The 9,783-nt window shown below is 38.7% G+C and overlaps 1 protein-coding gene across 2 annotated transcripts in view; it reads left to right on the top strand.

Moving 5' to 3' along the window:
* Positions 1 to 1,707, top strand: part of LOC117412838 (uncharacterized protein C1orf232-like) — a 6,184-nt gene extending 4,477 nt beyond the window's left edge. For both annotated transcript variants that reach the window (XM_058997527.1, XM_034021419.3), the window contains one exon: positions 1 to 1,707. This exon is cut by the window's left edge and continues 615 nt beyond it. The gene's annotated coding sequence lies outside the window, so the exon portion shown is untranslated.
* The last annotated feature ends 8,076 nt before the right edge of the window (positions 1,708 to 9,783 follow it).

Genomic DNA, 9,783 nt, shown 5'->3' with positions numbered 1-9,783 from the left:
AATTACACGCATTAGTAACAACATGTAGAAAAGTTAAGTTAAACAGGGTAACATTTGACTGAATTTAGCAGGGTTCAAGTTTTTACTGTGGTCGGACCCCACACCTCCACACAAGCATCGGCCCCAGCAGTTTTTGCAAAGCTACCTGCTGCCATCTGTTAACATTCAAAATTCCTTTCCTTTTTATAGATTTAGTTTGAAGAAGCCCTGGTAGTCATACAAACGTAGGCATCATCTCACGGTTAATTATAAACTTAATGTGCAGTTTTATTTTCAAACAGCAGGACTATTGTTTTACAGCAGCACCTGCGCATTTTCATTCTATAATTATTAAACAGCCTTATTACAGCAATAAAACAGCTGCTCAGCTAGTGGTTGAACAATAACTCAATGTATTTATTAGTTACCTGCTCGTGAAGGTTTCAGTTATGTGCTGAAGCTCACTGAAGAATTCTATTTTCCTCTGTGCTGGTATAGTCAGCAGATGCACTTCAAAATACAGGTGCATTCAGTACACTGCAGCTGCACTGTGCGTACCATATTATTTATTACATGTATGTACAGCAAGAAGTTATGAGCAGGAAAGTAAGTTTATCTTTGTTAATATAAGGTGCTTCATCCATAATCACAGGGCTCAGTACAGAGACAGGTAGTAAATCATTATTACATTAGGAGTTAATGCACCTGTATTTTGAAGTGTATCCAGTTTATGAGCATTACTGTGTTTGTTTTTTGAATATGTTTGCAAACAATGTTATTACACACTCTGATCTGTACTAGAGACTGTCACAAAATAAATAATAAAAGCCACAATTACTAAAAACTTGAAAGCTACACTGCAGTATGGCACTGTATATACCATCCATGCAGAAACACTATTGCTGGATACAAACCCCAAGGCTCTTCAAAGTAATTAGAATATACAAATTTACTATAGCATATTTCCACTTGATCTGGCAGTTTACTATGCTTACTGGAGGTGCAGTCTGAAACCAATTTCCTAATTGAATATTGGACAGGTTAAAGACCATAATAATCAATGCATATTACTCAATAAAGTATTTGTTGCCTCTTCACAAAAGCCTCCCAAAACTGAACATGCCTGTGCTGGTAATATAATACATACGTGGGGCTCCCTATAAAACCCCAGGGCAATTAATCCATCAATGCATGTTTATGTTAAACTCGGGAACTAAAATCCATGGTTATCAGCAATCCTTGTTGCATCACTGTGTCATTGTTTTTCACACTGCTTTCACATGCTTATTTGGAGATGCTTGCCAGTGCTTTACCATCCTCTCACTTTACTGTACCTCACTATTCTTTTACCCTGTTATACCTTAGTAAGCTTTTTTAAGATCAATCCTGTAATCGATGGCTACTAAATATCTTATTCAGTTTTACACTTCATACCCACTAACTGTGATGTATTTTGTATGATAAATTAGATTATAAATAAGTGTGTTATTCTTTGACAGGACTCTATTGTATGTGTTCACTGTTTTGGCGTTCTTTTCTTTTGCAGTGTTTTTTCATCAAACCTGTAGTTATTCTTTTTGTTTTTTAAATTATTATTATTACAGGACCAATCATTACATTTGTGTATTAATTCATTCATTTTTGAAATCCCTGAGATAAAGAGGACGATTCTTAATGTCTGTTAATGCATCTCTGTAAAACCTTATTTATTAATAAACAAAAGTGAACATGGAAGATAGTTTCTTTAAATGCAACACAACTTATTGCATTAATGATGAAATAACCCTTTTTAGACACACATCGATGTAAAGTCTCAATGGCTCGTTTAAAGTATTGCACGACTATCCTGCATTTAAGATAATATTAATACTCACATATTGTTTTTCACAAACTTCATTCCAAACTTGAATAACATGAGACCTTGAATAACGTTCCATAGTGACTTGGTTCTAATTTCGTGAAACTAAAAGGATTTTTTTTTTTTTTTTCTCCTTTCAAAAAACAGGAACTCGGTAAGCATGTGATTATACCCCAGGTCATGACAACGTTTTCACCAAACACCTGACGAAAACATTCGCCAAAATGTGTGCCTGCTTGACTAAGGAGTTGATCACAATTCAAACATTTGAAATTATTTGTTTCTAAGTTTTGTTAAAGTAGCAGTTCATTGAACATTTAAAAAAAATTAGTTAACATTTACGGCTGCTATTTATTTTAAGTTTTATTTTAAACCCTGGCATGAGACTGCCAGCAGGTGGCAACATTCACCAACTCCCAACAAAAGTAAATTGGCTTTTAAATGAGTTTAAAACACAACACAATACCAGTGTGTCGACAGGAGTAATAACCAAAACTCTTCCAAACCGTCCTCTCAGTGTTTTGTTTTCCAGACCTTGTTTTCACGCGAAGCCACTTTATCCTGACACCACAATTCATTTCCTGTGCAACAAGTATTAGGATCCCATCTGCACCCTAGACTACAGAATCCAATAACATTTTCCTATAAGGTAACGTTTTTCTCCAAACCGTCAACAACAAAACAAATGCATGCAATAAACTTCCCAAACAGGAACAAGAAACAATTAATTTAAGGCCTTGGAAGTAATATAACGTTGTTTATTTAATTTTAGAATTGTATTTTCTTTCCTTTAAGAAAACACAATTTGGCAAAGCGGGCCTATGTTTGACAAATATATAAATAAAATAAAACACATGTCCTTCCGTGCACTAGGATTAATTAGCACTAGGATTTAGCTACCTCAGGACCACCCAGCCAGTAGCAGATTACAGTAAGGGTCTACCCTATCAGAAGCAGGACTGCCTAGCACAAATAAACAAGCTGGAGTGTGCGTGCTGCTAGCTGACAAGGACAGACTACCTGTCTCTTAATTAGAGTACTACACTGATTAACAAGAGGGGTGTCCACTAAGAAACACTACAGCAGAACACGTTGATAAGGAGGGCTCATATATAACAGATATCAGACCGCGATCTTAAAGGGGCTTTCCGATTTCACCAGCTAAGACTTAATTACCTGTTTTGTTACCAAACATAAGCGTTTCCGCCAGCAAAAAGTCTTTCCATGGGCCATTACTAAGCTGGGCTGGTGAAGCCGTTAGGGATTTCAGATATTCATTTACACAGGGATTGTAAATGTAAAAACAAACTTCCTGTAATAACACAGTTCGTAGCAGTAAATCGGGTAGGTTTTCTGCAATGACATCAGCATCATGTAAAGCATTGCTAAGGGCTATGTTGGGGGTTTGAATTCCCTTTCCCCTCACTAAAACCTTAGCGATTTATCAGCCATTCATTAGCGTTTCCCATATGTTTAGTTATGCCTTTTGGGCATGTGTTTGCTGTGGAGTCTAAACTCTAAGGGAAGCTAATTAGAAACATACCCGCATGGAAAAAAAAATAGACACACCTTTTGATTTGGTATAACATCAGTAGTAAATGTAGGTATAGATTCACTGGGGGAGCTAACTGGTCAGTCAAGCATGACTAAGCAAACTGCAATCCCATTTGGTATTTGCAACGCAGCATTGGTTCCTCATAGGAGTGACGTGTCATTGTCAGGTGCTGACCACAAGATCTTTTTGATGGGTGTTTTCAGACAGTAACAGCCATGGCTAAAGAACCTCAGAGTAAAGGTGTGTTCAAAGCTGTCTTGGCTTAGTGAGTTAATCACGCACACACACACACATTTACCCCTAACTTGTACACTCCCTGGCCACGTTATTAGGACTCCCCGATTGGATTTGGCATAGCCCTGGTGTGGGGCATGTTCCCCTGGTATACCCTGGGTCCCTTGATAATTCCAGAATGCTGTACTTGCACCCTGATAGTGATGGCTTCTTTTAAGAGGACCCATCCACCGTACCATGAGAGAATAGCCTGAGGAGCATGGCAAAGATCTTCCATGGCCACCTGTGACAGGTATAAAACAGTAGCATTGTGCTCAGGAAGTTAAATGCAGGGTCATTTAGTAGGTCAAGTTAGCGCCATTCAAAACTAAAATAAACAATCTTATAGATGATGTGTTTAGTAAAGATTATGTGTTTAATAATTAATATTCTGTTTGACTTCCTGGACCATGTCTAGTTTTGAAAAATGTTATCTTGTTAATGCCACCAACCAAGTTAGCCTAATAACCGATGTAAAACCTTAATAATTGCTCCAACTACATGAAACAACAGTTTTCTTTATTTTTCTTATTCAGTGTGTGTGTGCGTGCGTGCGTGTGTGTGTGTGTGTGTGTAATATGAATGTATAAATATCCTTGTAAATATTTCCATTTGAATGTAAATTTCCTGTAATCCCAACTATTAATGACGTAATGGATCGAGAAGCCATCCACCTTTGGCCAAATGGCTTTTGAACTGCCCTGTATGCTATGTGATATTAACGGCTTGTCAAAAAGGGTTATATTTACACATACATGTGCAACGTAACCCTTTCACAACTATGTCCTACTCAAACAGTGAAACAGTGCTGGGTGTCGTGGGCAGGGTGAGACGTAGCAGATTATCCTGGCTGCAACAGCCCGAGCCCCTCAGACCTCTATGAGCACCATATGGCATGTGCAAGCCCCCACGACTCTCCTCCTAATCGAACGCTTGCTAGATAATACACAGCTCCACTGCCAGTCTCGTTACCCTCTCTGTGAACGCAGCAGCATTTCATGGCTCACGTTTAACAAGATGTCAGGAATAACTGCGAGGTATTGATTACATCCTCGCCGACATCTCCTGAACTGAAATAGTTTAATTACACCGAATTAGCTATTTTGGACAGCATTAAAGACAGGCTTTTTTTCTAAAAAATGCATCCTCTTCAGAATAACCACAAATGCAGAGGAGCCTGGCTCTTTTTTGCACGTGGTTAAGACACTCTCTTGCAGTGTGCGGGGTCACTGGTTCACTCCCAGCCACCTCCCTGTTACAAAAGTCTGTCATTTCTCATACATTTCTAAGCGAATAGACATGAAATAGCAATCTGTCAACAGACATATACACAGTACTATATATTATAGTGTACATTCTCAGTAATTATAGCAAATGAAAACAATTATAGTGCTCAGAATAACTTGCTTGTCAATATCCGGAGCTCCACTAGCCATGGTTAGTTAAACATTTTAACCAGAAAAATAATGTCATTGCAACTGTAATTTGAACAGGGCCCCTTGCAAAGGAGATCAGTGGGCTCTCATACTGGCTATATAATAAAGAACTGAAATTGAATCGGTTGGGGGCTGTATCATTGATACACCTTCTATATATTTGCAATGGAAAGGGAACACTCTTATTCAATAGATGATACAGTGATTTTTTGGATGCAGACTGAAAAGTGTATAAATGTTTAATCTTCACAAAATAAGAGGTTCTGTGTACCCCCAGATTATGATACATTTAATAAATTGTGCTAAAGAATAAGGGCCTTCACAAGTCTCCCCACAATTGGAGAAGCAGCTGCCTAGATACATGCAGACTGCTGAAATGTGACCTCCGTCTGTCACTCTGCGTCTGCATGAGGGGATACTCAGAGACTGGAGGAGGTGCGCACCTGTGTGAACGTGGGGAAGATTTCCTGTGTGATGAATAGAGAGGACTTCAGTCTTCAATTCAGCCAGTTGAAGATGAAGATGAAAGATAATCCAGCACCTTTTGTGAATAAGCAGGACTCAACAGCGGGATACAATCAAATCTAAACAGACCTTCTCAAACCAGTGAGTTTTCACATTTCAGTCCTGGTTAAAACACTATTAAAGACACTCCGAGCTCCTGAGGTGTGCAGGGAGAGAATTCCTTAGTTGGAAACGCCTGACTCACAATCTCCAACTGAACTGTAGAAGCCAATAGAAGAATGGAAGGAATGTTCTTTATCACTTGGCTTAAGGAATATTAACTTGGAACATTGTAGAAGACATCACAAGGTTACAGTGTTAATAGACTGCAATCTTTTCACATGCTATTTGGCAAATCATCCCCCAGAATTTTAGTTCTGGTGCCAAAGCTATATTAGATTTGGCTTAGTTTATACCTTTGCTAGCCAAACAACTGTGCAGCTTGTTTAAATGTGGACTGAATGGCCAAAGAAATGACGTGAGGCCCTCAGAGAGCCCAGGGATGCTTCATCCTGCAACCCTGAAAGCATCCTAATTAAAGTGATTTAACAGTGCTTAGGTAAGAGCTTTGTTTTGGTGGTTCTTGACAATTTAGTGTCCCTGAAAGTTCAGGGGCACTGGCAGTTGCTAGAGTCACTTCCGCCTCACAATCAATGAACGCACTTCTCAATCCTGGGCCTCTCTCAAGCAGAGACTGTCAAATTTACATTTTAACTGTATGTACAGTGGATACAACTTTGCCATGTTACCGATAGCTCTAATTTTGAATTTACCCGCGTGGTGGGGGGTGGATGTCAGTGATAATAATATTGCACTTCTCCTTTTCTGGTTGCTTGACTAAAAGGTAATCTCCCCTGTGTTTTATACTAACATACCTGGTTACATTTATGCTCTGACTTTAATCGCTTTCTTTACGATATGATACAAGTACTCATGGCTCTTGTAACTTTTTGAGGTTTTAGCTACCTGAAGAAACAGATCATGAGCTGACGTCTAGATGTTTGACTTGGGGATAATAATCTTTAAGGGCTAGGGAAACCATCCGACCCGTGTCCAAATCTTCCTGGGGCTGTGACGGGTAATCCCTCCACCAATCTGCCCAAAGCCCCTTCCTCTTCACAATGCCCCCTTCTTCTCTCATCTTGCTGCGGTCTTCCAGAACAGATAATCTCCTTTAAACTCATTCGAAGAGGCGGCTTATTGCAAAAGGCTTGCCTTTAAAATCGAATTAAAAGCAAATGGATCCCCTTTCAAGACCAAAAAAATAAATGCAGATAAGGAATGTTAATAGCAGGTAAAGGTTAGATTTAATCTTTGTTTAAAATGAGCTCAAATGATTGTTTTTTTTTTCTGAATTCATTTTTTTACCAGATATAGTGGTCAACTATTGTTCAGCTGGTAATGAGAGTTCACAATCGACTGCACTGTCCATATGAACTGTGTGTTTGACATGAAGGTGGGATCTATAAGGGATCTATAAGGCTAGTAAGAGAACAATACAGTGTATATTACAATGGATGGAGTAGGTAAATGGTAGCATTTACCAATAAAGGGTTATCTGTGGGAGTGTTGACTAAAGAGAGGATTCTTCATGAATGTTAATGGAGTGCTGTAGTTATTCCGGGAATGAGGATGGCTAAGTGAAATAATGCTTTACAATAATGCTTTACAATGCTGTGTGTCTTCAGCTTTTAAACATATTCACTTTCAATGCTGTACACCTCTTTCAAGGCGGGGAAAGATCCCCACTCCACTCAAAACTCCTGACCATTAATGCATAGAAAATAAATGCTTGTAAATAAGGATGTGTTTTGCTGCCTTGCTGAACAGCTGACAGAAAATTTGTGTTCAAAGGCTTTTGTTGTGCATGAGAGAAACACAGGAAGGGAATTCTCCTGTAGTAAAGACATGTGGGTATTCTAGAATAGTTTCTACATTGGCAAAAGGTTAGACAAAAAATGTTGTTGAATGTCTTCAGCATAGCTGGAACATTATATCAGACTTTTGCATAGTTTATTTATGACTGCGTGCTTCAAGTTAAAGGTGATGGGGTTGATTCAGAGAGGGAATGGGGAGATCCACAAACAAAAGGAATGTATTTCAGAAAAGTCACAGTAGTAAAGAATTATATACACTTTATAAAAAGTTTCAGGCCTTTAGGTCTGCCTATGAACCAACACATAATGGCAGCTACACCTTATAATGCAAGTAATTGTCAATAATTAATATGTAATTAATTATGAACTAACATATTTCCTAATATCGATTCAATACTCTCTTGTATTGGTGATATAAAATACAGCCCATTAGTGATGAATTCATGTTAGATAGTTAGGGATAAATATTGTTTACTCTATTTTAATTTAACAGTAAACCACATGCTTGATGACATGTCATTTAATTTGAATTACAGACACTAATGTCTTTCCATTTGAATTTAAATTGAATTCAGATGGAAGTGAATGCATTTATATTATCAAACCAAGACTTTAACCCTAATTCATCATGATGAACAAGCACTTACTTTGGAGTGTCAAGCTTGGTACAGTGTAGGAGAGAAGATAAAAGGAGCATCAATAGCACACAAAAGGGCCTGATTGTACTGGGAAGATAAGCCAACCGGAGGCCAGGTTTTGATCCCCGGCTCTCCCACAGTCTTTTCCTGGGGGGAGGGGGCACATGATGAAGTGAGAGCAGCGGGGGACCTGTAACCAAGAGGTGTATTAGGAAGAGATGCAGGGAGGGAGGGTGTGTGGGGGTTGGGGCTGGGACTCTGCTATCACTAGCGGCCCTTTATGCTCAGTACGTATCCAGTTACTGTTTCCACAGCTGTTGAGAAGTTAGTTCTGCTCAGCTCAAAGTTGCAATGATGCGAGACCCCCCCCCCCACCCAAACACACACCCTGTCATATTAAAAAAAATAACACAAATGGTCTATGCAAAACAGCCATGCATATATATATATATTTTATACACAGACATACATTTATTATTAATGAGCAATAATACAGTCTGTTTATAGGCAGCAAGGAGAAATCTTATTAAGAATTCCACAGCATCCCTCATCACCAGGGATTAGAGTCAGTGTATTGGGAGGGGGGTGTTTAATGAGGATTCACTGGCTGCAGTAAGAAAACGTGTGGATATTGTATGCAATCTCATTGAAGTTATAGGGGACAGTATGGCTTGTTGGGTTTTAAAAAAAATAACACACATTTAAGCAGTATTTAGCTAGAGATGCTATAGCCTGCATTCACAAAACATTAAACGCATCAATGGTTATAATACCTGGGTGTGCACCTCGCTTATACTTTCACTTTCATGTCATTTCCCTGTTTTATCTGAAATAGTATTAAATGATCATTCACTTGGCTACAGATCTTGAATTACCCCCGGAACCAGACTGACACATACATAATTCACATTCATATTAACTGCCTTTCCACTCTTAGTTATATAAGGTGCCTGTGCAATAAACGCAGCAGTCTATTTATGGAGCAGGGATATAAATCTGGCCGTCAGACTCTGGGAGTGTTATATATTTATCAAAACATTAGAAACCAGTGACAGCTGAGAAACTCCACTGCATCAACCAATTAGTACTCGTGATTGCGCTGGGAATGCTGGGTCATAACAAGCAGGCTTAAGCCAGGCAGATAACCTTTGCCGAAATGATTCCAGACAGCCTGATAGCCAAAATGTGTCTCACAGAAATAGCTGGAAGTGATTTCCAAGGAGCTACAGTATTGATGTGCAAGGCTGTGCAGTGCAAGGACTAAAGGGTAACACTTTACATTAATATGTACATACATGTGTACTTACACATTACAATTATATTATGTATCGTTACAATGTACTCAATGTATACATCTTTTTGCACCAGATATGTAAGTACACAATTGTATGAGAAAAGAGTTAGGGTTAGGGTTTAGGGTTAGGGTTAGGGCTTGGGATAGGATTATATCGTGCAACAAGATTTACACATTGTAACTATGTATAATAGCATTGCAATTATGTGTAAGTACACATGTATTTACTAAGTAACTACTATGCAAATACACAGTAATTAGAGACAGTTGGGAACAGTGTCTGTCTGAAGACATGTCACACAGACGCTGTCCAGGCCAAGGGAAGCTTGAGTGTGTGGTTTCTTAACAGAGATGAACTGCAGTGCAGGC

The sequence above is a fragment of the Acipenser ruthenus genome, chromosome 23 (genome assembly GCF_902713425.1).
Source record: "Acipenser ruthenus chromosome 23, fAciRut3.2 maternal haplotype, whole genome shotgun sequence".
Taxonomy (NCBI): Eukaryota; Metazoa; Chordata; class Actinopteri; order Acipenseriformes; family Acipenseridae; genus Acipenser; species Acipenser ruthenus.
This window is presented reverse-complemented; position numbering and strand designations above follow the sequence as displayed.